The sequence below is a fragment of the Coregonus lavaretus genome, assembly GCF_964263955.1.
Source record: "Coregonus lavaretus genome assembly, chromosome: 30".
In the NCBI taxonomy this organism is placed as follows: domain Eukaryota; kingdom Metazoa; phylum Chordata; class Actinopteri; order Salmoniformes; family Salmonidae; genus Coregonus; species Coregonus lavaretus.
This window is the reverse complement of record NC_140017.1, coordinates 35535154-35557461: the sequence shown is the minus strand read 5'-3', so window position 1 is coordinate 35557461 and position 22308 is coordinate 35535154. Positions and strand designations below refer to the sequence as shown.

General features: G+C 48.6%; 1 pseudogene across 1 annotated transcript in view; it reads right to left on the bottom strand.

The window, feature by feature from the left end:
- Window positions 1-594: 594 nt before the first annotated feature.
- The window catches only part of LOC311106240, a 48019-nt pseudogene continuing 26305 nt past the window's right edge, over window positions 595-22308 (bottom strand). The window contains exons 6-13 of the transcript in view: window positions 18867-19147; window positions 18566-18801; window positions 16090-16178; window positions 12674-12772; window positions 3486-3584; window positions 3117-3233; window positions 2783-2863; window positions 595-735 (exon numbers count right to left, since the gene is read on the bottom strand). The product of the transcript in view is annotated as an uncharacterized misc_RNA (transcript). The remainder of the gene's footprint in view (window positions 736-2782; window positions 2864-3116; window positions 3234-3485; window positions 3585-12673; window positions 12773-16089; window positions 16179-18565; window positions 18802-18866; window positions 19148-22308) is intronic.

Sequence of the window (22308 nt, the reverse complement as noted above, 5' to 3'; positions counted from 1 at the left end):
GGTTTGGCAGATTACCCACAAGTAAAAGTGTGTGTGTGTGTGTGTGCATTTGGCTGTGTTTTTGGTGTTTGCAAGTTACCTGATGACAAAGCAGCAAATCAAAATAAATTAAAATTAACCTGCACTTGTCTTTTCTTACTCGCACTGTACTTTGAGGGGAAAATGTTCTAACTACGACTGTGACACGTGGTCGTCTCACCTAGCTATCTTAAGATGAATGCACTAATTGTAAGTCGCTCTGGATAGGAAACGTCAGCTAATTGACTAAAATGTAAAGAACAGAATGCGTCATTAATTATTTTTAACACAGTAAAAACAACATATACCACATACACAACAATTGTACATCAGCTTTTAAAATAGTCGTTTTTTTATGGCTTTCTGCCCTTATTTAATCCAAATAATCTGGGAGCAAAACAACGTGTTGACAGGATCATAGAGGATTATAAAGCAGAACGTCAGAGACTCCTCTTAGTCTTAACTAATCAGAGGACAAGGCGGGGCTAACACCATACTGCTTGCAGTTACATCTACTTGTATATTTTCAGATGTAAAAGGGGATAGGGGTTTATTGAGACATGTTGGTTGGCTGGTTCAGCTGTCCGTCTTGGTGCAGTCAAAGGGTTTCCACCACTGGCAGAACTCAAGGACTTTCTTCTGCTGGTCGTCAAAGTTCTCTCTGATGGACTTCCTCCATATCCTCGGCTCCACGTCCAACATCCCCCCAACTATCTCCTGAAGAGAGGGGAGAGGAGGAGGGGGAGAGAAGGAGAGGGAAAGAAGTGAGAAGGGTTAGCGTGATACAGCGGACATACAGTGGGGAAAAAAAGTATTTAGTCAGCCACCAATTGTGCAAGTTCTCCCACTTAAAAAGATGAGAGAGGCCTGTAATTTTCATCATAGGTACACGTCAACTATGACAGACAAATTGAGGAAAAAAAATCCTGAAAATCACATTGTAGGATTTTTAATGAATTTATTTGCAAAATATGGTGGAAAATAAGTATTTGGTCACCTACAAACAAGCAAGATTTCTGGCTCTCACAGACCTGTAACTTCTTCTTTAAGAGGCTCCTCTGTCCTCCACTCGTTACCTGTATTAATGGCACCTGTTTGAACTTGTTATCAGTATAAAAGACACCTGTCCACAACCTCAAACAGTCACACTCCAAACTCCACTATGGCCAAGACCAAAGAGCTGTCAAAGGACACCAGAAACAAAATTATAGACCTGCACCAGGCTGGGAAGATTGAATCTGCAATAGGTAAGTAGCTTGGTTTGAATTATTAGGAAATGGAAGACATACAAGACCACTGATAATCTCCCTCGATCTGGGGCTCCACGCAAGATCTCACCCCGTGGGGTCAAAATGATCACAAGAACGGTGAGCAAAAATCCCAGAACCACACGGGGGGACCTAGTGAATGACCTGCAGAGAGCTGGGACCAAAGTAACAAAGCCTACCATCAGTAACACACTATGCCGCCAGGGTCTCAAATCCTGCAGTGCCAGACGTGTCCCCCTGCTTAAGCCAGTACATGTCCAGGCCCGCCTGAAGTTTGCTAGAGTGCATTTGGATGATCCAGAAGAGGATTGGGAGAATGTCATATGGTCAGATGAAACCAAAATAGAACTTTTTGGTAAAAACTCAACTCGTCGTGTTTGGAGGACAAAGAATGCTGAGTTGCATCCAAAGAACACCATACCTACTGTGAAGCATGGGGGTGGAAACATCATGCTTTGGGGCTGTTTTTCTGCAAAGGGACCAGGACGACTGATCCGTGTAAAGGAAAGAATGAATGGGGCCATGTATCGTGAGATTTTGAGTGAAAACCTCCTTCCATCAGCAAGGGCATTGAAGATGAAACGTGGCTGGGTCTTTCAGCATGACAATGATTCAAAACACACCGCCCGGGCAACGAAGGAGTGGCTTCGTAAGAAGCATTTCAAGGTCCTGGAGTGGCCTAGCCAGTCTCCAGATCTCAACCCCATAGAAAATCTTTGGAGGGAGTTGAAAGTCTGTGTTGCCCAGCGACAGCCCCAAAACATCACTGCTCTAGAGGAGATCTGCATGGAGGAATGGGCCAAAATACCAGCAACAGTGTGTGAAAACCTTGTGAAGACTTACAGAAAACGTGTGACCTGTGTCATTGCCAACAAAGGGTATATAACAAAGTATTGAGAAACTTTTGTTATTGACCAAATACTTATTTTCCACCATAATTTGCAAATAAATTCATTACAAATCCTACAATGTGATTTTCTGGATTTTCTTTTCTAATTTTGTCTGTCATAGTTGACGTGTACCTATGATGAAAATTACAGGCCTCTCTCATCTTTTTAAGTGGGAGAACTTGCACAATTGGTGGCTGACTAAATACATTTTTTCCCCACTGTACATAACATGCTACTGCATACAGACAGTAAAAGCACCCCATAGTGGTTGTAATTCACTAGTGGGGGAACTTGTGTTGTAATTCACTAGTGGGGGAACTTGTGTTGTAATTCACTAGTGGGGGAACTTGTGTTGTAATTCACTAGTGGGGGAACTTGTGTTGTAATTCACTAGTGGGGGAACTTGTGTTGTAATTCACTAGTGGGGGAACTTGTGTTGTAATTCACTAGTGGGGGAACTTGTGTTGTAATTCACTGACCTTGACAAAGTAGTGGGGGAACTTGTGTTGTAATTCACTGACCTTGACAAAGTAGTGGGGGAACTTGTGTTGTAATTCACTGACCTTGACAAAGTAGTGGGGGGAACTTGTGTTGTAAATCAATGACCTTGACAAAGTAGTGGGGGAACTTGTGTTCGTTCTCAATGACGTGAAAAAAGCCCTCCTCATCACATTCCATGATGGCTTTCTGTAGGACACACCAACACACTTTATTAACCCAGACACCTCATCTATTCTATAGATGGCTTTCTGTAGGACACACCAACACACTTTATTAACCCAGACACCTCATCTATTCTATAGATGGCTTTCTGTAGGACACACCAACAAACACACAATTTCACACACAAACTCCATTCTCTGCCTTCTAGACCAATCAGTGAAAATCTGAAAGGTGGGAGGGCATGTCTAGGCTGTAGTAGAGGCAGATCCTGGCTGACCTGGATCTCTGTCCACACGTCCTCGTCCAATCCAGTGGCAGAGCGGTGGTGTTGCAGCGGAGCGATCAGACAGTGACCCTCTGTCAGAGACACACCTCCAGGCAGGCTCAGATACACCTGTTCAGAAAACACACACACTCACTGTCAGAACATACACACACACTCTCACGGTCAGAACATATCTATACACACACACACGGTCAGAACACACTCAGTCAGAACACACATGGTCAGAACATACCTATACACACACTCACTGTCAGAACACACACACACACACACACACACACACACACGGTCAGAACACACTCATACCAATCTGACACTAGGAATCCCAGGGGGCCAAACCTTCCTTCCCTTCTCTCTCACCTTGGTTCCTATGGTGATGAGCAGGTGTTTCTGGAGCTCGGGGTTGCTGAAGCAGTGATGGCATTTCTCCACGGTAACCGCCAGTCGCCTGTGCTCTTTCTACGTTATCAACACACACACACACACACACACACACACGCCCAGACAGAGACCCAAAGGGCTAGTCTCACACTAGACTAGAGTAATCAATCAGTCTATCAATACCAATCCATATTGCTGTAGCCGGGTCAGTTAACAGACGTCATTGTTTGATCAGTGCACGTTATTGCTGTAGCTCAATAAAGATCACACTAGGGAGCAACGAACAGCGGACAAATATTCCCACTCTTCACATTGCACACAGAAACAAGATAGGAGGGTGCTTTGAAAAGTAGTGTTTGTGTTGGTTCAGTTGTCATTTACGTCACAACTAAACCATGTCTATAGGATCTGATGGTTGAGTGTTGCTTCTAGGATTTTATTTTTATGGAAGTGACAGAGAGGCGTCTCCATGGATACAGGGTGAGCTGTGGGGATGTTGTGTCTCCAGACCCTGTCTTGACTGATTGACAGGTCTGGGTCTGTGTGAGAGCAGGCCTAGTAGTGTGTGTGGTGTGTATTGTGTGTGTGGCATGTGTAGTGTGTGGTTTGTGGTGTGTAGTGTAGTGTGTGTAGTTTGTGGTGTGTGGTGTGGTGTGTAGTTTGTGGTGTGGCGTGTGTGGTGTAGTGTGTAATGTGTGTGGTGTGTAGTGTGGTGTGTGGTGTGTGTAGTTTGTGGTGTGTGGTGTGGTGTGTAGTTTGTGGTGTCTGGTGTGTAGTGTGGCATGTGTGGTGTAGTGTGTAATGTGTGTGGTGTGTAGTGTGTAGTTTGTGGTGTGTGGTGTAGTGTGTGTAGTTTGTGGCATGTGTGGTGTAGTGTGTAATGTGTGTGGTGTGTAGTGTGTAGTGTGTAGTGGGTGGCTGTGTTTTAATCTCAGCTCTAATTGATCTACTCTAATTTTCAGCTCTAATTTCATCTCTCTCTCAGACAGAGCACAGGGGAGACACTCGATCTAGCTAAAGCCGCTTACAGTGTGTGTGTGCTGGGCCAGTGTGGGGCTCATATTGTCAGCCTTCACTAAGTGGATAACTCATTAACGAATTAAACCACAGGTCTGTGTGTGGTGGTGTAATTGCTGCACCTCACTGCTGGAGTTTTAGACAACTTCTAGCTGCGCCGCACGCGCGCCCTGAATGGCCGAGTGGGACTTTGCCTTGTTTAGATTGACCATCAGTTGTGGAACTGGGAACCCAAAAAGTGCAAACAGCAAATGCTTTTTGGAATCTGACCCGTTGTGCCATAGAAGGTAAATATCAAAGCGTCTGAAATTGTCACGGTTTCGGCCGAGGCTGCTCCTCCTCCTTGTTCGGGCAGGCTTCGGCGGTCGTCGTCTCCGGAGTACTAGCTGCCACCGTTCTATGTTTCATGTTCGTTTGGTTTTGTCTCTTTGTAACACCTGTCCCTTGTTTGTGTTTGATTGTGTTCCCTATTTAGTTTCGTTTGTTTGGGTCAGGTGTTATGTGTGATTGTTATTGTCAGCTTGCCTCCGAGGAGTTTGTCTCTCTCGTTTGTTGTATTTTCGAGAGTTCGCACTGCGTGCGCTTTTTCTTGTTTTCCGCACTGTGTGTTGTGCGTAATTGTTCGCGCCGCCCGGTTGGGTTGGCGACTCATTCCTGTGTTGGATATTACTAAAGTCTGTTGAAGTCATCCTTGTTCCTGCGCTTGATTCCCTTCACTCATCCACACACAGCACTCTGACAGAATCACACATCAACCATGGAATCAGCAGGAGCGACCGCGCCAACAGCAAGTATGGAGGAACGTCTTCGTGGGCAGGAGGACCGGATTAACCAGGTCTGTCATGCCCTGGAGGGGGTGATGAACACTCTCCACCGATGGGAAACCAGCGGGGTACCCACGACCCCACCTACCGAACCATCCCCATCGGTCAGTCCTCCTGTCCCATCTCCGGAACCCAGTGGGATTCGGCTCTCGCTCCCGAGGGCGTACGACGGCTCCGCTGCCGGGTGTCAAGGGTTCCTGCTGCAAGTGGAGCTCTACCTCGCCACCGTACACCCGGCGCCCTCGGGACACGAGAGCGTCTCAGCCCTCATCTCCTGTCTCACCGGCAAGGCGTTGGAGTGGGCCAACGCCGAATGGAGGAGAATGGACGCCGCTACCACTACCTATGCGGAGTTCTCCCGCCGCTTCCGTGCTGTGTTTGACCATCCACCAGAGGGGAAGGCGGCGGGGGAGCGTCTGTTCTACCTCCGACAGGGGATGAGGAGCGCCCAGGACTTTGCCTTGGAATTCCGGACTCTAGCGGCCGATGCAGGGTGGAATGAGCGGGCCCTTATAGACCACTTCCGTTGCAGCCTCCGGGAGGACGTCCAGCGAGAGTTGGCGTGCAGGGACACCTCGTTGACCTTTGACCAACTTGTCGACATGGCCATTCGGCTGGATACCCTGCTCGCCACCCGTGGACGTCCCGGGTGGGGTTCGCCCATTCCACTCTCCAGCACCTCCGAGCCGAGCCCTATGGAGCTCGGGGGTGCTGGCGCTAGAGAACGGAGGAGTAGGAACCCGAGGGGGGCCGTTCCCTGCACTAACTGTGGCCGTGGAGGGCACACCGCGGCTAGGTGTTGGGGAGGGTCCCCTGGTGGAGGAGAAGGCAGGTCACGCATTGGGGGGTCCCCCCAGGTGAGTAGGCGCCCTACTTACCCAGAGCTTTCTGTCGTTCACCTAACCTTGCCTGTTTGTTTTCCACAGGTTGCACCTCGTTCCCAGCATAAGGCGCTGGTAGATTCAGGCGCAGCTGGGAATTTTGTAGATCGCCAGTTTTGTATAGAGTTAGGGATTCCCCTCCTTCCAGTTGATAAGCCTTTCCCTGTTCATGCCCTAGATAGCCGTCCGTTAGGGTCTGGGTTGATTAGGGAGGTCACAGCACCCCTTCAAATGATGGCGCAGGAGGGTCATGAGGAGACGATTCAGCTCTATCTGATTGACTCTCCTGCGTATCCGGTAGTGCTGGGCCTTCCCTGGTTGATGACCCATGACCCTACTATTATGTGGCGAGAGAAAGCTCTTAAAGGGTGGTCTGCCCAGTGTGAGGGGCGGTGTCTGGGTGTTTCCATAGGGGCGACCTCGGTGGAAAGTCCGAATCTAATGACAGCACTGCATATTCCCCCCGAGTATGAGGATTTGAAACTGGTGTTTAGTAAAACTAGGGCGGCGCAGCTGCCGCCTCATAGACGGGGGGATTGTGCGATAGATCTCCAGTCAGGAGCAGCTCTCCCGCGGAGCCATGTGTATCCCTTGTCTCAAGAGGAGAGGAAGGCAATGGAGACGTACATCGCTGAGTCTCTGAGACAGGGATACATACGGGCCTCCACTTCACCCGCTTCCTCGAGTTTCTTTTTTGTGAAGAAAAAGGATGGAGGTCTGCGCCCGTGTATTGATTACCGCGGTCTCAATCAGATTACGGTGAAGTACAGCTATCCACTTCCTCTGATTGCGACTATGACGGAGTCACTGCACGGTGCGCAGTTCTTTACAAAATTGGATCTCAGGAGCGCATATAACTTGGTGCGCATTAGAGAGGGCGATGAATGGAAGACAGCGTTTAGCACGACTTCCGGACACTACGAGTATCTAGTCATGCCATATGGGTTAATGAATGCTCCCTCAGTCTTCCAATCCTTCGTCGATGAGATTTTCCGGGACATGCAGGGACAGGGAGTAGTCGTATACATCGACGATATTCTGGTGTACAGTCCTACCCGAGCAGAGCATGTAGCCCTGGTGCGCCGAGTATTGAGGAGGCTGTTGGAGCATGACCTATATGTCAAGGCAGAGAAATGTCTGTTTTTTCAGAAGTCGGTCTCCTTTCTGGGTTATCAGTTGTCTGCGTCAGGGGTGAAGATGGAGGTAGACCGGGTGTCAGCTGTGCGTAATTGGCAGACCCCAACCACTGTGAAGGAGGTGCAACAGTTCTTGGGTTTTGCAAATTATTACCGGAGGTTTATCCGGGGTTTTGGACAGGTGGCAGCTCCCATAACGTCTCTGTTGAAGGGGGGTCCGGTGCGCTTGCGGTGGTCAGCTGAGGCGGACAGGGCTTTTGGGAAACTGAAGGACCTGTTTACCTCGGCGCCGGTGTTGGCGCATCCGGATCCCTCTTTACCTTTCCAGGTCAGAGGCCGGTATAGGGGCCGTTCTTTCCCAACGTTCTGGCACACCACCTAAACTCCGTCCCTGTGCGTTTTATTCTAAAAAGCTCAGTCCGGCGGAGCGGAATTATGACGTAGGAGACAGGGAGCTGTTAGCCGTGGTACAGGCCCTAAAGGTGTGGCGGCATTGGCTCGAGGGGGCTCAACACCCTTTCCTCATTCTAACTGACCATCGTAACCTGGAATACATCCGGGCAGCTAGGAGACTGAATCCTCGCCAGGCCCGCTGGACTATGTTTCTAGCCCGGTTTGTGTTTAAAATCACTTACATCCCTGGGTCCCAGAACGGGAAGGCAGATGCTCTGTCTCGGCGGTATGACGCGGAGGAGAGGTCCGTTGAGCCCACGCCCATACTACCAGAGTCTTGTCTGGTTGCAAACGGTGGTGTGGGAGGTTGATGCCGAGATCGAGCGGGCGTTACGCACCGACCCAAGTCCTCCACAGTGTCCAGTGGGTCGGACGTACGTTCCGCTCGAGGTATGCGATCGCCTCATTTGTTGGGCTCATACGTCCCCCTCCTCTGGCCATCCGGGTATCGGCCGGACAGTGCACTGCCTTAGCACGAAGTACTGGTGGCCAACGTTAGCTAGGGATGTGAGGATTTATGTCTCCTCCTGTTCGGTGTGTGCCCAGTGTAAGGCGCCCAGACATTTGCCCAGGGGTAAGCTACAACCCCTGCCTATTCCACAACGACCCTGGTCCCACCTCTCGGTGGATTTTGTTACCGACCTTCCCCCCTCACAGGGGAATACTACCATCCTGGTCGTTGTGGATCGGTTCTCGAAGGACTGTCGTCTCCTTCCCATGCCGGGTCTACCCACTGCCCTACAGACCGCTGAGGCTCTGTTTACCCATGTCTTCCGGCATTACGGGGTACCCGAGGATATAGTGTCTGACCGAGGCCCCCAGTTCACCTCCAGAGTGTGGAGAGCGTTTATGGAACGGTTGGGGGTTTCGGTAAGCTTTACCTCGGGTTACCACCCGGAGAGTAATGGGCAGGTTGAACGTGTTAACCAGGAGGTGGGTAGGTTTCTGAGGTCTTATTGCCAGGGCCGGCCGGAGGAGTGGGCGAGATACGTTCCGTGGGCCGAAATGGCACAGAACTCTCTCCGCCACTCCTCCACCCAACTAACCCCTTTCCAGTGTGTGTTAGGGTACCAGCCGGTTCTGGCACCTTGGCACGAGAGCCAGATCGAGGCCCCTGCGGTGGATGAATGGGTACGGCGCTCGGAGGAAACATGGAACGCTGCCCACGTACATCTGCAGCGGGCCATCCGTCGGCAGAAAACGAGCGCCGATCTCCACCGCAGTGAGGGGCCTGTGTACGCATCTGGAGATCGAGTCTGGCTCTCGACCAGAAACCTGCCCCTCCGCCTGCCCTGCCGGAAGCTGGGTCGGCGGTTTGTGGGGCCATTCAAAGTCCTGAGGAGGTTGAACGAGGTGTGTTACAGGTTAGAACTGCCTATTGACTATAGGAATATTAACCCCTCGTTCCATGTGTCTCTCCTCAGGCCGGTGGTAGCTGGTCCACTCCAGGAGTATGAGATAGAGGAGACTCCTCCGCCCCCGTTGGACATCGAGGGGGCTCCGGCGTACACTGTGAGGTCCATCCTTGATTCGAGACGCCGGATGGGGGGTCTTCAATATCTCGTGGAGTGGGAGGGGTACGGCCCGGAGGAGCGGTGCTGGGTGCCAAGGAGGGACATATTGGACCAGTCCCTGCTGACCGAGTTCCATCGGGGTCATCCTGCGCGCCCTGCTCCGCGTCGTCCGGGTCGTCCCCGAGCCCCGGGTCGGCGCACGGCTGGAGCCCCGGGTCGGCGCACGGCTGGAGCCGCGCGTCAAGGGGGGGGGTACTGTCACGGTTTCGGCCGAGGCTGCTCCTCCTCCTTGTTCGGGCAGGCTTCGGCGGTCGTCGTCTCCGGAGTACTAGCTGCCACCGTTCTATGTTTCATGTTCGTTTGGTTTTGTCTCTTTGTAACACCTGTCCCTTGTTTGTGTTTGATTGTGTTCCCTATTTAGTTTCGTTTGTTTGGGTCAGGTGTTATGTGTGATTGTTATTGTCAGCTTGCCTCCGAGGAGTTTGTCTCTCTCGTTTGTTGTATTTTCGAGAGTTCGCACTGCGTGCGCTTTTTCTTGTTTTCCGCACTGTGTGTTGTGCGTAATTGTTCGCGCCGCCCGGTTGGGTTGGTGACTCATTCCTGTGTTGGATATTACTAAAGTCTGTTGAAGTCATCCTTGTTCCTGCGCTTGATTCCCTTCACTCATCCACACACAGCACTCTGACAGAAATACTAACTATCCTTGGAACCCGTTGAAACATCTACAGAAACACCAGGTCTAGGCATAGTGTAGCTGCATCAGGCTGCATTGGGTGAGGGAAAACTAAACCCAGACAAACGTTGATACAGGAGACAGTCGGCTAATATTTCAATACCATTGATCTATTAAACTGGTTATCAGATCAGCTTGACTGAAGAAATCAAAAGTCCGATTTGGGTGGTGGTTGAGGAGTACACAGGGCCAGTGTTAAAGCCATAAGGACTAGGGTGGTGGTTGAGGAGTACACAGGGCCAGTGTTAAAGCCATAAGGACTAGGCGTTCTCTCCATGTATATTATAAATATATAAATGATTAGATCTAGTATTTAGTCACTAGGCCATGGTAACTGTAGCAGTATTTAGAATCTAGTCCATGCTTGTAGGCTTACAGTAGAGCTAAGGAGAGAGAGGGTGTGTGTGTGTGTGTGTGTGTGTGTGTGTGTGTGTGAGCGGAGCTAAGGATATAGCCCACAGAGGAGAGTGAGCTAAAAAGGTGCAACTTTGTCACTTTCATTTTGAATCCCCATGGCAACTCTGACGTCTCCTAGAGTTTATTAATAATGCTTTCTCTCTCTCCCTCGCTCTCGCTCTCTCACACACACACACTTCTCTGCACTCCAAAAGATTTACTCATATACTTAGAGAAAAAGTGAGCGATGAAGAGAGATCATGAGCGAGTGTGCAAGAGAGAGAGAGACTCTCGCTTAAAACTGGAAGGATACATATTCAGATGGATAAATCTGACAGTGATACTCTGTCCGTTTCTAGTACACAGGAAGTGAGGCTGCAAGACTACACATCCCAGAAGGCTGTTCTCTCCATTCTGCCCTCAGGGGAGCTGACACATTTACCTTGACGTATCCTGTCTCACAGACTGCACCAAAGACCTTCTACAAAAGAGACACTACACTATAAGCATTTCCAATGGGAAAAACTATCAGGCTTCCTATCAGGTATACCAACAAGTCTGCGTGCTCTTAATGGAATATCACAATGCATTGTGAAAGCTAATGCTTTTGAGTCAAGGCTTTTGGCCTTCATTATCTGACTGTGTGCGTGTCATGGTTTACAGTCATTAGTCAAGGTCAACCAAAAAGCAGTTATTTATCTTATAACTTGTCCTTGTGGTAAAAATTATGTGGGTAAAACAAAGCGCAAATTAAAAGTACGAATCTTGGAGCATCGTAGCACCATTAGGTGCAAAAAACTTGACAAACCCAGTCGCTGCCCACTTTTTGGAAGCGAACCACTCGATTTCGTCCCTACGTTATATCGGCATCGAACATGTCACTCTCCCTAGGATAGGGGGTGAACTCAATAATTTATTGTTAAAACGAGGATCTTTAATTTAAAGACCCTTGCTCCCTTTGGTCTCAACGTAGACTTTGATTTGAAGCCATTCTTGTGATTATTGTGATTTTGCTATTCATTGTAAATGTTTGTGGGCCTATGTAGCCAAGTTGTATCTATGATCGTATGCTATCTATTCATGTTTTTTCTAACTGAGGAGAGGGGTTCACGATCAAACAGCTCATTAGAGCAGGGTTCCCCAACTGGCAGACCCCTGAAAATAAAATCGTCCTGCGGCTGAATCTTGTTGATTATCTGTGCACTAGAGGGTTTCATTCAAAGCTGAAATTACACACACACACACAGAGAGAGAGAGAGAGAGAGAGAGAGAGCGAGAGAGAGAGCGAGAGAGAGAGATAGAGATAGAGATAGAGAGAGAGAGAGAGAGAGAGAGAGAGAGAGAGAGAGAGAGAGAGAGATGATTGACGATTGACACTGCTAACAAAAGAAAATGGGCCATAACATATTACAAAAAAACACCAAAGCAAGCTGAGCATTTCACAGAAGGAGAAAGTCTTTGATCCAGGGCGGGGCTGGATGGTGGAGCAGGTTTGAGTTCAAGGCCAAGGAGAGAAAGAACAGTGTGACAAGTGTTAGCCAACACTCACAGACAGCCAGTAAACACAATCACACACACAGGAAAAGTAGACCGCCACATACTAACAGCGATTGTATTTTCTAATAAAAGTTGAGATGTGACGTTGTTTTGAAGATTCCTCTTTGAGTGTCTGAGATTCTTCATGCCTGGCGGAAGATGGATGACGTGATAACGGCGTTAATTTAAACCACTTGTGTAATAAAAGTGGAGCTATGAGCTCTCTGTTTGGATAAACCCACACCAGGGCAGGAGAGAACGCTAGGGAATAAATCTGACAAAGGTAGATGTGTTGGGAGTGTGTGTGTACCCTAGAACACTAGGATATATAAATCTGAGGGAGTAAGAAAATGCATTCATGTCAATGACAGGAGAGAATAACGCTACATGCATTCAGACAGCAGGTATTCAGACAGATGGGGTAGACAGGCAGGGGAAAAGCAGTCAATCAGTCTGCAGGCTTGTTGCTACTGAGCACTCAGTCAGTCAGCTGACAGTGATTTAGTCTGTTCTGAAGTGCTAATGGTCATCTCCAAAAGAGTAGCACATACTTACAGTAGGCTACTACCTTATGCTTTTGGCTCCCTGAGGGGTAAGGGAGGCAGAGACTAGCATGCCTGTCCCTCCCTCCCTCCCTCCCTCCCTCCATCCTTTCATCCATATACACCTCCACTCACCCTGTCTGATTTCCCAGGTTGCTGTGCGGCATTTTCAGCACGGTTCTCCTTGGCTTTAAGGGACGATTCCAGCTAGGTCTTCAGTTTCTACATCAGAGCCTAAAGGAGACACACATTTAAAAACTTCATGCCACCAACCCACTGCACACTAATGATTTCTGGATTTCTCTTACACAGAGTGCCGTTTCTCCAGCCATTCCTACATAACACACTGAATTACATTGAACAACCTCTCCGGATTGTATTCAGAACCCTTGACTTGAGATTTTCTAGCTAACTTATAAAAAATACAAAAACTGAAATATGACATTTACATAAGTATTAAGACCCTTTACTCAGTACTTTGTTGAAGCACCGTTGGCAGCGATTACATCCTCAAGTCTTCTTTGGTATGCCGCTACAAGCTTGGCACACCTGTATTTGGGGAGTTTCTCCCATTCTTCTCTGCAGATACACTCAATGATCTATCAGGTTGGATGGGGAGCGTGGCTGCACAGCTATTTTCAGTTCTCTCCAGAGATGTTTGATCGGGTTCAAGTCCGGGAAGGTGAATCTTTTCCCCAGTCTGAGGTCCTGAGTGCTCTGGAGCAGGTTTGATCAAGGATCTCTCTGTACTTTGCACCGTTAATCTTTCCCTCGACCCTGACTAGTCTCCCAGTCCCTGCCGCTGAAAAACATCCCCACAGCATGCTGCCATCACCATGCTTCACCGTAGGGATGGTGCCAGGTTCCCTCCAGATGTGACGCTTGGCATTCAGGCCAAATAGTTCAATCTTGGTTTCATCAGACCAGAGAATCTTGTTTCTCATAGTCTGCGAGTCCTTTAGGTGCCTTTTGGCAAACTCCAAGTGGGCTGTCATGTGCCTTTTACTGAGGAGTGGCTTCCGTCTGGCCACTCTACCATAAAGGCCTGATTGGTGGAGTGCTGCAGAGATGGTTGTCCTTCTGGAAGGTTCTCCCATCTCCACAGAGGAACTCTGGAGCTCTGTCAGAGTGACCATCTGGTTCTTGGTCAACTCCCTGACCAAGGGCCTTCTCCCCCATTGCTCAGTTTGGCCAGGCGGCCAGCAGTAGGAAGAGTCTTGGTGGTTCCAAACTTCTTCCATTTAAGAGGCCACTGTGTTCTTGGGGACCTTCAATGCTGCAGAAATCTTTTGGTACCCTTCCCCAGATTTGTGCATCGACATAATCCTGTCTCAGAGCTCTACGGACAATTCCTTCGACCTCATGGCTTGGTTTTTGCTCTGACATGCACTGTCAACTGTGGGACCTTATATAGACAGGTGTGTGCCTTTCCAAATCATGTCCAATCAATTGAATTTACCACAAGTGGACTCCAATCAAGTTGTAGAAACATCTCAAGGATGATTAGTGGAAACAGGATGCACCTGAGCTCGATTTCGAATCTCATAGCAAAGGGTTTGAATACTTATGTAAATAAGGTATCTGTTTTTTTATTTTGTATACATTTGCAAAACAAATCTAAAAACCTTTGACAGAGAATTTAATGTTAATTTCTCTACCATAAGCCGCCTCCAACATCGTTTTCGAGAATTTGGCAGTACGTCCAACCGGCCTCACAACCGCAGACCACGTGTAACTACACCAGCCCAGGACCGCCACACCTGGCTTCTTCACCTGCGGGATAGCTCTTACTCCATCTCTGTCCGTCTCTCCCTCTCTCTCTCTCTCTCTCTCTCTCTCTCTCTCTCTCTCTCTCTCTCTCTCTCTCTCTCTCTCTCTCTCAGTCCGTCTCTCCCCCCTTTGTCTTTCTGTCTCTCACTCACTCCATATGTCCTTCTCCACTCTGTCTTTCAGTCAGCCCCATATCTCTCCCTCTTTTTGCCTCTCATTTGTTGCCTTCTACCACCACAAACTTCTACCACCAGCACCTTCTAACCCTCTGTCTCATATGAGAGGGATGTGGACAATGTGGAAAAGTAGCAGAGGAAGCCACTAGCAGAGGAAGCCACTAGCAGAGTGTGTGTTCGTTCGTGCTTGGCCCATCTCTACCAAGCCCTTTTCAGCTAAGAGGAGCTGGCTGTGACTGGACACTGTCAGAGCAGACAGGGATATAGAAAAATAGTGGCCACATCCACACACAGTCCTCTGAAGGGGATATAGAAAAATTGTGGCCACATCCACACTCAGTCCTCTGAAGGGTATATAGAAAGAGAGTAGTGGCCACATCCACACACAGTCCTCTGAAGGGGATATAGGAAAATAGTGGCCACATCTACACAGTCCTCTGAAGGGGATATAGGAAAATAGCGGCCACATCTACACAGTCCTCTGAAGGGGATATAAGAAAATAGCGGCCACATCCACACTCAGTCCTCTGAAGGGTATATAGAAAGAGAGTAGTGGCCACATCCACACTCAGTCCTCTGAAGGGGATATAGGAAAATAGTGGCCACATCTACACAGTTCTCTGAAGGGGATATAGGAAAATAGCGGCCACATCCACACTAAGTCCTCTGAAGGGTATATAGAAAGAGAGTAGTGGCCACATCCACACACAGTCCTCTGAAGGGGATATAGGAAAATAGTGGCCATATCTACACAGTCCTCTGAAGGGGATATAGGAAAATAGTGGCCACATCCACACTCAGTCCTCAGAAGGGTATATAGAAAGAGAGTAGTGGCCACATCCACACACAGTCCTCTGAAGGGGATATAGGAAAATAGTGGCCATATCTACACAGTTCTCTGAAGGGGATATAGGAAAATAGCGGCCACATCCACACTAAGTCCTCTGAAGGGTATATAGAAAGAGAGTAGTGGCCACATCCACACTCAGTCCTCTGAAGGGGATATAGGAAAATAGTAGCCATATCTACACAGTCCTCTGAAGGGTATATAGAAAGAGAGTAGTGGCCACATCCACACTCAGTCCTCTGAAGGGGATATAGGAAAATAGTGGCCACATCTACACTCAGTCCTCTGAAGGGTATTTAGATAGAGAGAAGTGGCCACATCCACACTCAGTCCTCTGAAGCCTGTCTCTAGTGACAAATGCCAATGCAGTTATTCTATAGGGTATGAAAGCACACAGTTAAAAGGCAATTAACAAAAACACACACACCAACGCAGTCTCTCAAACCAGGGACACTTAGTGGTCTGCTATAGAGTACTCAAGGCCCAGTACAACTGTCAGGTATAAATGTGTGTGTTATATAGTACTGAGGCCAGTAAAACCTGTATGGATTGATATACCGAGATGGATGGGGGTTGAGTGGACTGAGAGACTGCTATAAAATGAGTATTTTGCTGTGATTAAGGAGAGCGAGAGAGAGCTGTGGGACCTAGATATGCTAGGGGAAGGGCCTATGGGCAGGGGTGTATGGAAAGCATCCAGAATGGGGAATTGTCTGTCTTTTTTTGGGTGACTAGGATGAAGAGAGGAAACACCTCACCGTGTTACCCATCATCTCTGCCTTCACCAGCCTGGCCCCCAGTTTGTTCATCTCTTCATCTCCTCCTCACTCAAACTGTCACTGCTGCTCTCAGATATGAAGACACAGGGAAGAACTGAAATTAGGTTAAATTAAGCAAAGACAACAAGAGGTACACATTGTACACATCAGATACCTGTGTGTGTGTGTGTGTGTGTGTGTGTGTGTGTGTGTGTGTGTGTGTGTGTGTGTGTGTGTCAGTGTGTGTTAGAGAGATGTCCAAGAGGTTCTGCTAAATGTAGGCTTAGCAGCATCGGAACAGGCTCACCCGCTCACAAATCAACCGGCTTGTTCTGCTCTCTTCTCCCCTGATGGTTCTCTCTCTCTATCCCTCCCTCCATCTCCACCCTTCTCTCTCTTTCTGGTCCATTTCCCTGCTCTCTTTCTCGCTCCATCCATCCCTTTCTACCCCTCTCCCTGTTTCCATGTTCTTTCTGATGGTCGTCTTGTCTCAGAAACCGTCTCCTTCTGTCTCGTTCCCGACAGAATTTCTCTCCTCACAGATTACCTTTTCTTCTAAAACGGCACCTTCATTTCACGCTGCAGAGGTTTAAAGGGCTTCTGGATGCAGGTTTAACTTAATGACTTAGCTAATGATAGAGAGAGAACGGGAAGCGGTGGAGCAATACGGACAGAGAGAGGGGAGAGAAACGTGGTGGAAAGAGAGAGGAAGAGAGGAATGGGGAAAGATAGAGTGAGGGTGTGAGGGAGAGAAAAAGAGAGAGACAAAGAGTGAATATGAACGAGAGAAAATCTAGATAATTGAGTGAGTGTTCTATGGTGCGTGAAGTGATAACTGCCACTTTGGAACAGCTACTGCCACTATGGAACAGCTACTGACACAATGGAACAGCTACTGCCACTTTGGAACAGCTACTGCCACTATGGAACAGCTACTGACACAATGGAACAGCTACTGCCACTTTGGAACAGCTACTGCCACATTGGAATAGCTACTGCCACATTGGAACAGCTACTGCCACTTTGGAACAGCTACTGCCACTATGGACCAGCTACTGCCACTTTGGAACAGCTACTGCCACTTTGGAACAGCTACTGCCACTTTGGAACAGCTACTGCCACTATGGAACAGCTACTGCCACTTTGGAACAGCTACTGCCACTATGGAACAGCTACTGCCACTTTGGAACAGCTACTGCCACTATGGAACAGCTACTGCCACTATGGAACAGCTACTGCCACTTTGGAACAGCTACTGCCACTATGGAACAGCTACTGCCACTATGGAACAGCTACTGCCACTTTGGAACAGCTACTGCCACTATGGAACAGCTACTGCCACTATGGAACAGCTACTGCCACTATGGAACAGCTACTGCCACTATGGAACAGCTACTGGCACTTTGGAACAGCTACTGCCACTATGGAACAGCTACTGCCACTTTGGAACAGCTACTGCCACTATGGAACAGCTACTGCCACTTTGGAACAGCTACTGCCACTATGGAACAGCTACTGCCACTTTGGAACAGCTACTGCCACTATGGAACAGCTACTGCCATTATGGAACAGCTACTGCCACTTTGGAACAGCTACTGCCACTATGGAACAGCTACTGCCACTATGGAACAGCTACTGCCACTATGGAACAGCTACTGGCACTATGGAACAGCTACTGGCACTTTGGAACAGCTACTGCCACTATGGAACAGCTACTGCCACTTTGGAACAGCTACTGCCACTATGGAACAGCTACTGCCACTATGGAACAGCTACTGCCACTTTGGAACAGCTACTGCCACTTTGGAACAGCTACTGCCACTATGGAACAGCTACTGCCACTATGGAACAGCTACTGCCACTATGGAACAGCTACTGCCACTATGGAACAGCTACTGCTACTATGGAACAGCTACTGCCACTATGGAACAGCTACTGCTACTTTGAAACAGCTACTGCCACTTTGGAACGGTCACTGTGAAAGACTGTGATGAACGGAGGGAATGATTGCGTGTAAAAAAAGGAAGAGGGGGAGGTCAAGTGGAGGAGAGAATCATCTGAGGGGTCATTTTAAAGTTTGGATGAAGTGATGGGAAAGTTTTCCCCATCAGTAGACAGGGCCAGGGTCAAGGACAGTGTGTAGAAAAATACTATCTTAGTCTTACAGAGAAGAAATGACTTCAGGTTCAGAGTTCAGATATTCAGAGAATCTTCTGGGGATTGGAAGAATGCTTCTACAAGTTCAGTCTAGCCAATAGCTAAACATCTCTAGTACCATTACAACATATTCAGTTGAAATGTAGTGCATCCAGAATATTAACATGCCCTTGTCACCAACATGCATATCTGTGGATCCTGTTGGAACTCTTGCTTAAATATCCAAGCAAGTTAGATGAGTGATTAATACTGGGGAGAGAAGAAGCCAAAATGAATTGCTAAACAGTTGGAACAGTGCTATGGCGACTGTGTATTTTACCTCTGACCTCAATGATGTCACTGCAGGCCTGTTGCAGCTATGACCCTGGTCAGGAGTGGACATGGTTTTCCCAGACTCCCTCTCTTTATCCTGCTCCGGTTTTCCTGAAGCAGATTTCTGTCCGGAGCTGCTCTTCCTTCAGGCCGGACCGCTCCTCTTCCGATCCGACTCATCGTCAGACCCAGGTTTCAGGAAACCCATGGAAGCTCGGGCCGGAGCAGGGGCTGACACTCCGCCTAGTAGAGTGTTAGTAGGGTGTGTATATTTGTGTGTGTGGAACGAGGTACTACACTGAACTCACCTCCATCATCCTCGTCAGCAGGCTTGAGGAAGCGACTTTTCAGAGCTCTGAGGGAGAGGGGAGGCTGACTCCGGCCTAGCCCAGAGTCAAGGCTCTCATCCCCACCTCTCTCTCTAGGTCTGCCCCTCTCTCTGTCTCGATCCCAGTCACTAGGTCTACCTCCAGCCCTCTCTCTATCCCAGTCACTAGGTCTACCTCCAGCCCTCTCTCTATTCCAGTCACCAGGTCTACCTCCAGCCCTCTCTCTATCCCAGTCACTAGGTCTACCTCCAGCCCTCTCTCTATCCCAGTCACTAGGTCTACCTCCAGCCCTCTCTCTATCCCAGTAGGTCTACCTCCAGCCCTCTCTCTATCCCAGTCACTAGGTCTACCTCCAGCCCTCTCTCTATCCCAGTCACCAGGTCTACCTCCAGCCCTCTCTCTATCCCATTCACTAGGTCTACCTCCAGCCCTCTCTCTATCCCAGTCACTAGGTCTACCTCCAGCCCTCTCTCTATCCCAGTCACTAGGTCTACCTCCAGCCCTCTCTCTATCCCAGTCACTAGGTCTACCTCCAGCCCTCTCTCTATCCCAGTCACTAGGTCTACCTCCAGCCCTCTCTCTATCCCAGTAACTAGTTCTACCTCCAGCCCTCTCTCTATCCCAGTCACTAGGTCTACCTCCAGCCCTCTCTCTATCCCAGTCACTAGGTCTACCTCCAGCCCTCTCTCTATCCCAGTCACTAGGTCTACCTCCAGCCCTCTCTCTATCCCAGTCACCAGGTCTACCTCCAGCCCTCTCTCTATCCCATTCACTAGGTCTACCTCCAGCCCTCTCTCTATCCCAGTCACTAGGTCTACCTCCAGCCCTCTCTCTATCCCAGTCACTAGGTCTACCTCCAGCCCTCTCTCTATCCCAGTCACTAGGTCTACCTCCAGCCCTCTCTCTATCCCAGTCACTAGGTCTACCTCCAGCCCTCTCTCTATCCCAGTAACTAATTCTACCTCCAGCCCTCTCTCTATCCCAGTCACTAGGTCTACCTCCAGCCCTCTCTCTATCCCAGTCACTAGGTCTACCTCCAGCCCTCTCTCTATCCCAGTCACTAGGTCTACCTCCAGCCCTCTCTCTATCCCATTCACTAGGTCTACCTCCAGCCCTCTCTCTATCCCAGTCACCAGGTCTACCTCCAGCCCTCTCTCTATCCCATTCACTAGGTCTACCTCCAGCCCTCTCTCTATCCCAGTCACTAGGTCTACCTCCAGCCCTCTCTCTATCCCAGTCACTAGGTCTACCTCCAGCCCTCTCTCTATCCCAGTCACTAGGTCTACCTCCAGCCCTCTCTCTATCCCAGTAACTAATTCTACCTCCAGCCCTCTCTCTATCCCAGTCACTAGGTCTACCTCCAGCCCTCTCTCTATCCCAGTCACTAGGTCTACCTCCAGCCCTCTCTCTATCCCAGTCACTAGGTCTACCTCCAGCCCTCTCTCTATCCCAGTCACAAGGTCTACCTCCAGCCCTCTCTCTATCCCAGTCACTAGGTCTACCTCCAGCCCTCTCTCTATCCCAGTCACCAGGTCTACCTCCAGCCCTCTCTCTATCCCATTCACTAGGTCTACCTCCAGCCCTCTCTCTATCCCAGTCACTAGGTCTACCTCCAGCCCTCTCTCTATCCCAGTCACTAGGTCTACCTCCAGCCCTCTCTCTATCCCAGTCACCAGGTCTACCTCCAGCCCTCTCTCTATCCCATTCACTAGGTCTACCTCCAGCCCTCTCTCTATCCCAGTCACTAGGTCTACCTCCAGCCCTCTCTCTATCCCAGTCACTAGGTCTACCTCCAGCCCTCTCTCTATCCCATTCACTAGGTCTACCTCCAGCCCTCTCTCTATCCCAGTCACTAGGTCTACCTCCAGCCCTCTCTCTATCCCAGTCACTAGGTCTACCTCCAGCCCTCTCTCTATCCCAGTCACTAGGTCTACCTCCAGCCCTCTCTCTATCCCAGTCCCTAGGTCCACCTCCAGTCCTCTCTCCATCTCAATTCAATTCAATTCAATTGAAGGGCTTTATTGGCATGAGAAACGTATGTTAACATTGCCAAAGCAAGTGAAGTAGATAGTAAACAAAAGTGAAATAAACAATAACTATCAACAGTAAACATTACACTCAGAAGTTCCAAAATAATAAAGACATTTCAAATGTCATATTATGTCTATATACAGTGTTGTAACAATGTGCAAATAGTTAAAGTACAAAAGGGAAAATAAATAAACATAAATATGGGTTGTATTTACAATGTTGTTTGTTCTTCACTGGTTGCCCTTTTCTTGTGGCAATAGGTCACAAATATTGCTGCTGTGATGGCACACTGTGGTATTTCACCCAGTAGATAAGGGAGTTTATCAAAATTGGGTTTGTTTTCGAATTCTTTGTGGATCGCTGTAATCTGAGGGAAATATGTGTCTCTAATATGGTCATACATTTGGCAGGAGGTTAGGAAGTGCAGCTCAGTTTCAACCTCATTTTGTGGGCAGTGTGCACATAGCCTGTCTTCTCTTGAGAGCCAGGTCTGCCTATGGCGGCCTTTCTCAATAGCAAGGCTATGTTCACTGAGTCTGTACATAGTCAAAGCTTTCCTTAAGTTTGGGTCAGTCACAGTGGTCAGGTATTCTGCCACTGTGTACTCTCTGTTTAGGGCCAAATAGCATTCTAGTTTGCTCTGTTTTTTTGTTTGTTCTTTCCAATGTGTCAAGTAATTCTCTTTTTGTTTTCTCATGATTTGGTTGGGTCTAGTTGTGTTGTTGTTGTTGTCCTGGGGCTGAGTGGGGTCTGTTTGTGTTTGTGAACAGAGCCCCAGGACAAGCTTACTTAGGGGACTCTTCTCCAAGTTCATCTCTCTGTAGGTGATGGCTTTGTTATGGAAGGTTTGGGAATCGCTTCCTTTTAAGTGGTTATAGAATTTAACGGCTCTTTTCTGGATTTTGATAATTAGCGGGTATTGGCCTAATTCTGCTCTGCATGCATTATTTGGTGTTTTACGTTGTACACAGAGGATGTTTTTGCAGAATTCTGCATGCAGAGTCTCAATTTGGTGTTTGTCCCATTTTGTGAATTCTTGGTTGGTGAGCGGACCCCAGACCTCAGAACCATAAAGGGCAATGGGTTCTATAACTGATTCAAGTATTTTTAGCCAGATCCTAATTGCTATGTCAAATTTTATGTTCCTTTTGATGGCATAGAAGGTCCTTCTTGCCTTGTCTCTCAGATCGTTCACAGCTTTGTGGAAGTTACCTGTGGTGCTGATGTTTAGGCCGAGGTATGTATAGTTTTTTGTGTGCTCTAGGGCAACGGTGTCTAGATGGAATTTGTATTTGTGGTCCTGGCAACTGGACCTTTTTTGGAACACCATTATTTTTGTCTTACTGAGATTTACTGTCAGGACCCAGGTCTGACAGAATCTGTGCAGAAG